This window comes from Danio rerio, chromosome 22 (assembly GCF_052040795.2).
Source record: "Danio rerio strain M-AB ecotype USA chromosome 22, GRCz13ab, whole genome shotgun sequence".
Classification (NCBI taxonomy): Eukaryota; Metazoa; Chordata; class Actinopteri; order Cypriniformes; family Danionidae; genus Danio; species Danio rerio.
The window spans coordinates 41,482,563-41,496,501 of NC_141042.1; the positions used below are offsets into that span (position 1 = coordinate 41,482,563).

A 13,939-nucleotide genomic window follows, 5' to 3' on the forward strand; every position below is an offset into this window, starting at 1 on the left:
CAATATATAAATTGACCATTGTTGATCCTGGATCATCAATATATAAATTGACTGATGTTGATCCTGGATCATCAATATATAAATTGACTGATGTTGATCCTGGATCATCAATATATAAATTGACTGATGTTGATCCTGGATCATCAATATATAAATTGATCAATGTTGATCCTGGATCATCAATATATAAATTGACTGATGTTGATCCTGGATCATCAATATATAAATTGACTGATGTTGATCCTGGATCATCAATATATAAATTGACTGATGTTGATCCTGGATCATCAATATATAAATTGACTGATGTTGATCCTGGATCATCAATATATAAATTGATCAATGTTGATCCTGGATCATCAATATATAAATTGAATGATGTTGATCCTGGATCATCAATATATAAATTGACTGATGTTGATCCTGGATCATCAATATATAAATTGACTGATGTTGATCCTGGATCATCAATATATAAATTGAATGATGTCGATCCTGGATCATCAATATATAAATTGACTACTGTTGATCCTGGATCATCAATATATAAATTGAATGATGTTGATCCTGGATCATCAATATATAAATTGACTGATGTTGATCCTGGATCATCAATATATAAATTGACTACTGTTGATCCTGGATCATCAATATATAAATTGACCGATGTTGATCCTGGATCATCAATATATAAATTGACTGATGTTGATCCTGGATCATCAATATATAAATTGATCAATGTTGATCCTGGATCATCAATATATAAATTGACTGATGTTGATCCTGGATCATCAATATATAAATTGACTGATGTTGATCCTGGATCATCAATATAGAAATTGACCGATGTTGATCCTGGATCATCAATATATAAATTGACTGATGTTGATCCTGGATCATCAATATATAAATTGACTACTGTTGATCCTGGATCATCAATATATAAATTGACCGATGTTGATCCTGGATCATCAATATATAAATTGACTAATGTTGATCCTGGATCATCAATATATAAATTGACTACTGTTGATCCTGGATCATCAATATAGAAATTGACTGATGTTGATCCTGGATCATCAATATATAAATTGACTGATGTTGATCCTGGATCATCAATATAGAAATTGACTACTGTTGATCCTGGATCATCAATATATAAATTGACTGATGTTGATCCTGGATCATCAATATAGAAATTGACTACTGTTGATCCTGGATTATCAATATAGAAATTGACTACTGTTGATCCTGGATCATCAATATAGAAATTGACTACTGTTGATCCTGGATCATCAATATAGAAATTGACTACTGTTGATCCTGGATCATCAATATATAAATTGACTGATGTTGATCCTGGATCATCAATATATAAATTGACTGATGTTGATCGTGGATCATCAATATGTAAATTGTCTGATGTTGATCCTGGATCATCAATATATAAATTGACCAATGTTGATCCTGGATCATCAATATATAAATTGACTGATGTTGATCCTGGATCATCAATATATAAATTGACTAATGTTGATCCTGGATCATCAATATATAAATTGACTGATGTTGATCCTGGATCATCAATATGTAAATTGACCGATGTTGATCCTGGATCATCAATATGTAAATTGACCGATGTTGATCCTGGATCATCAATATATAAATTGACTACTGTTGATCCTGGATCATCAATATATAAATTGACTAATGTTGATCCTGGATCATCGATATATAAATTGACTGATGTTGATCCTGGATCATCAATATATAAATTGACTGATGTTGATCCTGGATCATCAATATATAAATTGACTGATGTTGATCCTGGATCATCAATATATAAATTGACTGATGTTGATCCTGGATCAACAATATATAAATTGACTACTGTTGATCCTGGATCATCAATATATAAATTGACTAATGTTGATCCTGGATCATCAATATATAAATTGACTAATGTTGATCCTGGATCATCAATATATAAATTGATCAATGTTGATCCTGGATCATCAATATATAAATTGACCGATGTTGATCCTGGATCATCAATATATAAATTGACCGATGTTGATCCTGGATCATCAATATATAAATTGACTAATGTTGATCCTGGATCATCAATATATAAATTGACTAATGTTGATCCTGGATCATCAATATATAAATTGATCAATGTTGATCCTGGATCATCAATATATAAATTGACTAATGTTGATCCTGGATCATCAATATATAAATTGACTGATGTTGATCCTGGATCATCAATATATAAATTGATCAATGTTGATCCTGGATCATCAATATATAAATTGACTAATGTTGATCCTGGATCATCAATATATAAATTGACTGATGTTGATCCTGGATCATTAATATATAAATTGACTAATGTTGATCCTGGATCATCAATATATAAATTGACTAATGTTGATCCTGGATCATCAATATATAAATTGACTGATGTTGATCCTGGATCATCAATATATAAATTGACTAATGTTGATCCTGGATCATCAATATATAAATTGACTAATGTTGATCCTGGATCATCAATATATAAATTGATCAATGTTGATCCTGGATCATCAATATATAAATTGACTAATGTTGATCCTGGATCATCAATATATAAATTGACTGATGTTGATCCTGGATCATCAATATATAAATTGACTAATGTTGATCCTGGATCATCAATATATAAATTGACTAATGTTGATCCTGGATCATCAATATATAAATTGACTGATGTTGATCCTGGATCATCAATATATAAATTGACTAATGTTGATCCTGGATCATCAATATATAAATTGATCAATGTTGATCCTGGATCATCAATATATAAATTGACTAATGTTGATCCTGGATCATCGATATATAAATTGACTAATGTTGATCCTGGATCATCAATATATAAATTGACTGATGTTGATCCTGGATCATCAATATATAAATTGACATGTTGATCCTGGATCATCAATATATAAATTGACTGATGTTGATCCTGGATCAACAATATATAAATTGACTAATGTTGATCCTGGATCATCAATATATAAATTGACTGATGTTGATCCTGGATCATCAATATATAAATTGATCAATGTTGATCCTGGATCATCAATATATAAATTGATCAATGTTGATCCTGGATCATCAATATATAAATTGACTAATGTTGATCCTGGATCATCAATATAGAAATTGACTGATGTTGATCCTGGATCATCAATATAGAAATTGACTACTGTTGATCCTGGATCATCAATATATAAATTGATCAATGTTGATCCTGGATCATCAATATATAAATTGATCAATGTTGATCCTGGATCATCAATATATAAATTGACTAATGTTGATCCTGGATCATCAATATATAAATTGACTGATGTTGATCCTGGATCATCAATATATAAATTGACTGATGTTGATCCTGGATCATCAATATATAAATTGACTAATGTTGATCCTGGATCATCAATATATAAATTGACTGATGTTGATCCTGGATCATCAATATATAAATTGACTAATGTTGATCCTGGATCATCAATATATAAATTGATCAATGTTGATCCTGGATCATCAATATATAAATTGACTAATGTTGATCCTGGATCATCGATATATAAATTGACTAATGTTGATCCTGGATCATCAATATATAAATTGACTGATGTTGATCCTGGATCATCAATATATAAATTGACATGTTGATCCTGGATCATCAATATATAAATTGACTGATGTTGATCCTGGATCAACAATATATAAATTGACTAATGTTGATCCTGGATCATCAATATATAAATTGACTGATGTTGATCCTGGATCATCAATATATAAATTGATCAATGTTGATCCTGGATCATCAATATATAAATTGATCAATGTTGATCCTGGATCATCAATATATAAATTGACTAATGTTGATCCTGGATCATCAATATAGAAATTGACTGATGTTGATCCTGGATCATCAATATAGAAATTGACTACTGTTGATCCTGGATCATCAATATATAAATTGATCAATGTTGATCCTGGATCATCAATATATAAATTGATCAATGTTGATCCTGGATCATCAATATATAAATTGACTAATGTTGATCCTGGATCATCAATATATAAATTGACTAATGTTTATCCTGGATCATCAATATATAAATTGACTACTGTTGATCCTGGATCATCAATATATAAATTGACTGATGTTGATCCTGGATCATCAATATATAAATTGACTGATGTTGATCCTGGATCATCAATATATAAATTGACTAATGTTGATCCTGGATCATCAATATATAAATTGACTACTGTTGATCCTGGATCATCAATATATAAATTGACTAATGTTGATCCTGGATCATCAATATATAAATTGACTGATGTTGATCCTGGATCATCAATATATAAATTGACTACTGTTGATCCTGGATCATCAATATATAAATTGACTGATGTTGATTCTGGATCATCAATATAGAAATTGACTGATGTTGATCCTGGATCATCAATATAGAAATTGACTACTGTTGATCCTGGATCATCAATATATAAATTGACTGATGTTGATTCTGGATCATCAATATATAAATTGACTACTGTTGATCCTGGATCATCAATATATAAATTGACTGATGTTGATCCTGGATCATCAATATATAAATTGACTACTGTTGATCCTGGATCATCAATATATAAATTGACTGATGTTGATCCTGGATCATCAATATATAAATTGACTACTGTTGATCCTGGATCATCGATATATAAATTGACTAATGTTGATCCTGGATCATCAATATATAAATTGACTAATGTTGATCCTGGATCATCAATATATAAATTGACTGATGTTGATCCTGGATCATCAATATAGAAATTGACTAATGTTGATCCTGGATCATCAATATATAAATTGACTACTGTTGATCCTGGATCATCGATATATAAATTGACTGATGTTGATCCTGGATCATCAATATATAAATTGACTGATGTTGATCCTGGATCATCAATATAGAAATTGACCGATGTTGATCCTGGATCATCAATATATAAATTGACTAATGTTGATCCTGGATCATCAATATATAAATTGACATGTTGATCCTGGATCATCAATATAGAAATTGACCGATGTTGATCCTGGATCATCAATATATAAATTGACTAATGTTGATCCTGGATCATCAATATATAAATTGACTGATGTTGATCCTGGATCATCAATATAGAAATTGACTACTGTTGATCCTGGATCATCAATATATAAATTGACTGATGTTGATCCTGGATCATCAATATAGAAATTGACCGATGTTGATCCTGGATCATCAATATATAAATTGACTAATGTTGATCCTGGATCATCAATATATAAATTGACTAATGTTGATCCTGGATCATCAATATAGAAATTGACTACTGTTGATCCTGGATCATCAATATAGAAATTGACTAATGTTGATCCTGGATCATCAATATATAAATTGACTGATGTTGATCCTGGATCATCAATATATAAATTGACTAATGTTGATCCTGGATCATCAATATATAAATTGACTGATGTTGATCCTGGATCATCAATATATAAATTGACTACTGTTGATCCTGGATCATCAATATATAAATTGACTAATGTTGATCCTGGATCATCAATATATAAATTGACTGATGTTTATCCTGGATCATCAATATATATATTGACTACTGTTGATCCTGGATCATCGATATATAAATTGACTGATGTTGATCCTGGATCATCAATATATAAATTGACCGATGTTGATCCTGGATCATCAATATATAAATTGACTGATGTTGATCCTGGATCATCAATATATAAATTGACTAATGTTGATCCTGGATCATCAATATATAAATTGACTACTGTTGATCCTGGATCATCAATATATAAATTGACTACTGTTGATCCTGGATCATCAATATATAAATTGACTACTGTTGATCCTGGATCATCAATATATAAATTGACTAATGTTGATCCTGGATCATCGATATATAAATTGACTGATGTTGATCCTGGATCATCAATATATAAATTGACTAATGTTGATCCTGGATCATCAATATATAAATTGACTGATGTTGATCCTGGATCATCAATGTATAAACTGACCGATATTGATCCTGGATCATCAATATATAAATTGATCAATGTTGATCCTGGATCATCAATATATAAATTGACTGATGTTGATCCTGGATCATCAATATATAAATTGACTGATGTTGATCCTGGATCATCAATATATAAATTGACTGATGTTGATCCTGGATCATCAATATATAAATTGATCAATGTTGATCCTGGATCATCAATATATAAATTGACCGATGTTGATCCTGGATCATCAATATATAAATTGACTAATGTTGATCCTGGATCATCAATATATAAATTGACTGATGTTGATCCTGGATCATCAATATATAAATTGACTGATGTTGATCCTGGATCATCAATATATAAATTGACTGATGTTGATCCTGGATCATCAATATATAAATTGATCAATGTTGATCCTGGATCATCAATATATAAATTGACCGATGTTGATCCTGGATCATCAATATATAAATTGACTAATGTTGATCCTGGATCATCAATATATAAATTGACTGATGTTGATCCTGGATCATCAATATATAAATTGACTGATGTTGATCCTGGATCATCAATATATAAATTGACCGATGTTGATCCTGGATCATCAATATATAAATTGACTGATGTTGATCCTGGATCATCAATATATAAATTGACTGATGTTGATCCTGGATCATCAATATATAAATTGACTGATGTTGATCCTGGATCATCAATATATAAATTGACTAATGTTGATCCTGGATCATCAATATATAAATTGATCAATGTTGATCCTGGATCATCAATATATAAATTGACATGTTGATCCTGGATCATCAATATATAAATTGATCAATGTTGATCCTGGATCATCAATATATAAATTGACATGTTGATCCTGGATCATCAATATATAAATTGACTGATGTTGATCCTGGATCATCAATATATAAATTGATCAATGTTGATCCTGGATCATCAATATATAAATTGACCATTGTTGATCCTGGATCATCAATATATAAATTGATCAATGTTGATCCTGGACCATCAATATATAAATTGACTGATATTGATCCTGGATCATCAATATATAAATTGATCAATGTTGATCCTGGATCATCAATATATAAATTGACCAATGTTGATCCTGGATCATCAATATATAAATTGACATGTTGATCCTGGATCATCAATATATAAATTGACTAATGTTGATCCTGGATCATCAATATATAAATTGACTACTGTTGATCCTGGATCATCATTATATAAATTTACTGATGTTGATCCTGGATCATCAATATATAAATTGACTGATGTTGATCCTGGATCATCAATATATAAATTGACTGATGTTGATCCTGGATCATCAATATATAAATTGACTGATGTTGATCCTGGATCATCAATATATAAATTGATCAATGTTGATCCTGGATCATCAATATATAAATTGATCAATGTTGATCCTGGATCATCAATATATAAATTGACTAATGTTGATCCTGGATCATCAATATATAAATTGACTGATGTTGATCCTGGATCATCCATATATAAATTGATCAATGTTGATCCTGGATCATCAATATATAAATTGACTGATGTTGATCCTGGATCATCAATATATAAATTGACCAATGTTGATCCTGGATCATCAATATATAAATTGACTGATGTTGATCCTGGATCATCAATATATAAATTGACTGATGTTGATCCTGGATCATCAATATGTAAATTGACTGATGTTGATCCTGGATCATCAATATATAAATTGATCAATGTTGATCCTGGATCAACAATATATAAATTGACCATTGTTGATCCTGGATCATCAATATATAAATTGATCAATGTTGATCCTGGATCATCAATGTATAAATTGACCGATGTTGATCCTGGATCATCAATATATAAACTGACCGATATTGATCCTGGATCATCAATATATAAATTGATCAATGTTGATCCTGGATCATCAATATATAAACTGACCGATATTGATCCTGGATCATCAATATATAAATTGACTGATGTTGATCCTGGATCATCAATATATAAATTGACTGATGTTGATCCTGGATCATCAATATATAAATTGACTGATGTTGATCCTGGATCATCAATATATAAATTGACCGATGTTGATCCTGGATCAACAATATATAAATTGACCATTGTTGATCCTGGATCATCAATATATAAATTGATCAATGTTGATCCTGGATCATCAATGTATAAATTGACCGATGTTGATCCTGGATCATCAATATATAAACTGACCGATATTGATCCTGGATCATCAATATATAAATTGATCAATGTTGATCCTGGATCATCAATATATAAATTGACTGATGTTGATCCTGGATCATCAATATATAAATTGATCAATGTTGATCCTGGATCATCAATATATAAATTGACCGATGTTGATCCTGGATCATCAATATATAAATTGACTAATGTTGATCCTGGATCATCAATATATAAATTGACATGTTGATCCTGGATCATCAATATGTAAATTGACCGATGTTGATCCTGGATCATGAATATGTAAATTGACCGATGTTGATCCTGGATCATCAATATGTAAATTGACCGATGTTGATCCTGGATCATCAATATATAAATTGACTGATGTTGATCCTGGATCATCAATATATAAATTGATCAATGTTGATCCTGGATAATCAATGTATAAATTGACTGATGTTGATCCTGGATCATCAATATATAAATTGACTGATGTTGATCCTGGATCATCAATATATAAATTGACTGATGTTGATCCTGGATCATCAATATATAAATTGACTAATGTTGATCCTGGATCATCAATATATAAATTGACCGATGTTGATCCTGGATCATCAATATATAAATTGACTGATGTTGATCCTGGATCATCAATATAGAAATTGACCGATGTTGATCCTGGATCATCAATATATAAATTGACTAATGTTGATCCTGGATCATCAATATATAAATTGACTACTGTTGATCCTGGATCATCAATATAGAAATTGACTACTGTTGATCCTGGATCATCAATATAGAAATTGACTACTGTTGATCCTGGATCATCAATATATAAATTGACTGATGTTGATCCTGGATCATCAATATGTAAATTGTCTGATGTTGATCCTGGATCATCAATATATAAATTGACCAATGTTGATCCTGGATCATCAATATATAAATTGACTGATGTTGATCCTGGATCATCAATATGTAAATTGACTGATGTTGATCCTGGATCATCAATATATAAATTGACTGATGTTGATCCTGGATCATCAATATGTAAATTGACTGATGTTGATCCTGGATCATCAATATATAAATTGACTAATGTTGATCCTGGATCATCAATATATAAATTGACTGATGTTGATCCTGGATCATCAATATGTAAATTGACCGATGTTGATCCTGGATCATCAATATGTAAATTGACCGATGTTGATCCTGGATCATCAATATATAAATTGACTACTGTTGATCCTGGATCATCAATATATAAATTGACTAATGTTGATCCTGGATCATCGATATATAAATTGACTGATGTTGATCCTGGATCATCAATATATAAATTGACTGATGTTGATCCTGGATCATCAATATATAAATTGACTGATGTTGATCCTGGATCATCAATATATAAATTGACCAATGTTGATCCTGGATCATCAATATATAAATTGACTAATGTTGATCCTGGATCATCAATATATAAATTGACCAATGTTGATCCTGGATCATCAATATATAAATTGACTAATGTTGATCCTGGATCATCAATATATAAATTGATCAATGTTGATCCTGGATCATCAATATATAAATTGACCAATGTTGATCCTGGATCATCAATATAGAAATTGACCGATGTTGATCCTGGATCATCAATATATAAATTGACTGATGTTGATCCTGGATCATCAATATATAAATTGACTGATGTTGATCCTGGATCATCAATATATAAATTGACATGTTGATCCTGGATCATCAATATATAAATTGACTAATGTTGATCCTGGATCATCAATATATAAATTGATCAATGTTGATCCTGGATCATCAATATATAAATTGACCAATGTTGATCCTGGATCATCAATATAGAAATTGACCAATGTTGATCCTGGATCATCAATATATAAATTGACTAATGTTGATCCTGGATCATCAATATATAAATTGACTACTGTTGATCCTGGATCATCAATATATAAATTGACTAATGTTGATCCTGGATCATCAATATATAAATTGATCAATGTTGATCCTGGATCATCAATATATAAATTGACTGATGTTGATCCTGGATCATCAATATATAAATTGACTGATGTTGATCCTGGATCATCAATATATAAATTGATCAATGTTGATCCTGGATCATCAATATATAAATTGACTGATGTTGATCCTGGATCATCAATATATAAATTGACCGATGTTGATCCTGGATCATCAATATATAAATTGACCGATGTTGATCCTGGATCATCAATATATAAATTGACTACTGTTGATCCTGGATCATCAATATATAAATTGACCGATGTTGATCCTGGATCATCAATATATAAATTGACCGATGTTGATCCTGGATCATCAATATATAAATTGACTACTGTTGATCCTGGATCATCAATATATAAATTGACTGATGTTGATCCTGGATCATCAATATATAAATTGACCAATGTTGATCCTGGATCATCAATATATAAATTGACATGTTGATCCTGGATCATCAATATATAAATTGATCAATGTTGATCCTGGATCATCAATATATAAATTGACTAATGTTGATCCTGGATCATCAATATATAAATTGACTGATGTTGATCCTGGATCATCCATATATAAATTGATCAATGTTGATCCTGGATCATCAATATATAAATTGACTGATGTTGATCCTGGATCATCAATATATAAATTGACTGATGTTGATCCTGGATCATCAATATGTAAATTGACTGATGTTGATCCTGGATCATCAATATATAAATTGACCAATGTTGATCCTGGATCATCAATATATAAATTGACTGATGTTGATCCTGGATCGTCAATATATAAATTGACTGATGTTGATCCTGGATCATCAATATGTAAATTGACTGATGTTGATCCTGGATCATCAATATATAAATTGATCAATGTTGATCCTGGATCAACAATATATAAATTGACCATTGTTGATCCTGGATCATCAATATATAAATTGATCAATGTTGATCCTGGATCATCAATGTATAAATTGACCGATGTTGATCCTGGATCATCAATATATAAACTGACCGATATTGATCCTGGATCATCAATATATAAATTGATCAATGTTGATCCTGGATCATCAATATATAAACTGACCGATATTGATCCTGGATCATCAATATATAAATTGACTGATGTTGATCCTGGATCATCAATATATAAATTGACTGATGTTGATCCTGGATCATCAATATATAAATTGACTGATGTTGATCCTGGATCATCAATATATAAATTGACCGATGTTGATCCTGGATCAACAATATATAAATTGACCATTGTTGATCCTGGATCATCAATATATAAATTGATCAATGTTGATCCTGGATCATCAATGTATAAATTGACCGATGTTGATCCTGGATCATCAATATATAAACTGACCGATATTGATCCTGGATCATCAATATATAAATTGATCAATGTTGATCCTGGATCATCAATATATAAATTGACTGATGTTGATCCTGGATCATCAATATATAAATTGATCAATGTTGATCCTGGATCATCAATATATAAATTGACCGATGTTGATCCTGGATCATCAATATATAAATTGACTAATGTTGATCCTGGATCATCAATATATAAATTGACATGTTGATCCTGGATCATCAATATGTAAATTGACCGATGTTGATCCTGGATCATGAATATGTAAATTGACCGATGTTGATCCTGGATCATCAATATGTAAATTGACCGATGTTGATCCTGGATCATCAATATATAAATTGACTGATGTTGATCCTGGATCATCAATATATAAATTGATCAATGTTGATCCTGGATAATCAATGTATAAATTGACTGATGTTGATCCTGGATCATCAATATATAAATTGACTGATGTTGATCCTGGATCATCAATATATAAATTGACTGATGTTGATCCTGGATCATCAATATATAAATTGACCGATGTTGATCCTGGATCATCAATATATAAATTGATCAATGTTGATCCTGGATCATCAATGTATAAATTGACTGATGTTGATCCTGGATCATCAATATATAAATTGACTGATGTTGATCCTGGATCATCAATATATAAATTGACTACTGTTGATCCTGGATCATCAATATATAAATTGACCAATGTTGATCCTGGATCATCAATATATAAATTGACATGTTGATCCTGGATCATCAATATATAAATTGATCAATGTTGATCCTGGATCATCAATATATAAATTGACTGATGTTGATCCTGGATCATCAATATATAAATTGACTGATGTTGATCCTGGATCATCAATATATAAATTGACTAATGTTGATCCTGGATCATCAATATATAAATTGACCGATGTTGATCCTGGATCATCAATATATAAATTGACTGATGTTGATCCTGGATCATCAATATAGAAATTGACCGATGTTGATCCTGGATCATCAATATATAAATTGACTAATGTTGATCCTGGATCATCAATATATAAATTGACTACTGTTGATCCTGGATCATCAATATAGAAATTGACTACTGTTGATCCTGGATCATCAATATATAAATTGACCGATGTTGATCCTGGATCATCAATATGTAAATTGACCGATGTTGATCCTGGATCATCAATATATAAATTGACTACTGTTGATCCTGGATCATCAATATATAAATTGACTAATGTTGATCCTGGATCATCGATATATAAATTGACTGATGTTGATCCTGGATCATCAATATATAAATTGACTGATGTTGATCCTGGATCATCAATATATAAATTGACTGATGTTGATCCTGGATCATCAATATATAAATTGACCAATGTTGATCCTGGATCATCAATATATAAATTGACTAATGTTGATCCTGGATCATCAATATATAAATTGACCAATGTTGATCCTGGATCATCAATATATAAATTGACTAATGTTGATCCTGGATCATCAATATATAAATTGATCAATGTTGATCCTGGATCATCAATATATAAATTGACCAATGTTGATCCTGGATCATCAATATAGAAATTGACCGATGTTGATCCTGGATCATCAATATATAAATTGACTGATGTTGATCCTGGATCATCAATATATAAATTGACTGATGTTGATCCTGGATCATCAATATATAAATTGACATGTTGATCCTGGATCATCAATATATAAATTGACTAATGTTGATCCTGGATCATCAATATATAAATTGATCAATGTTGATCCTGGATCATCAATATATAAATTGACCGATGTTGATCCTGGATCATCAATATAGAAATTGACCAATGTTGATCCTGGATCATCAATATATAAATTGACTAATGTTGATCCTGGATCATCAATATATAAATTGACTACTGTTGATCCTGGATCATCAATATATAAATTGACTAATGTTGATCCTGGATCATCAATATATAAATTGATCAATGTTGATCCTGGATCATCAATATATAAATTGACTGATGTTGATCCTGGATCATCAATATATAAATTGACTGATGTTGATCCTGG

The 13,939-nt window shown here is 30.4% G+C and overlaps 1 protein-coding gene across 2 annotated transcripts in view; it reads right to left on the minus strand.

The window, feature by feature from the left end:
• The window catches only part of mark1 (MAP/microtubule affinity-regulating kinase 1), a 426,664-nt gene that overhangs the window by 343,747 nt on the left and 68,978 nt on the right, over positions 1–13,939 (minus strand). The window lies entirely within an intron of this gene.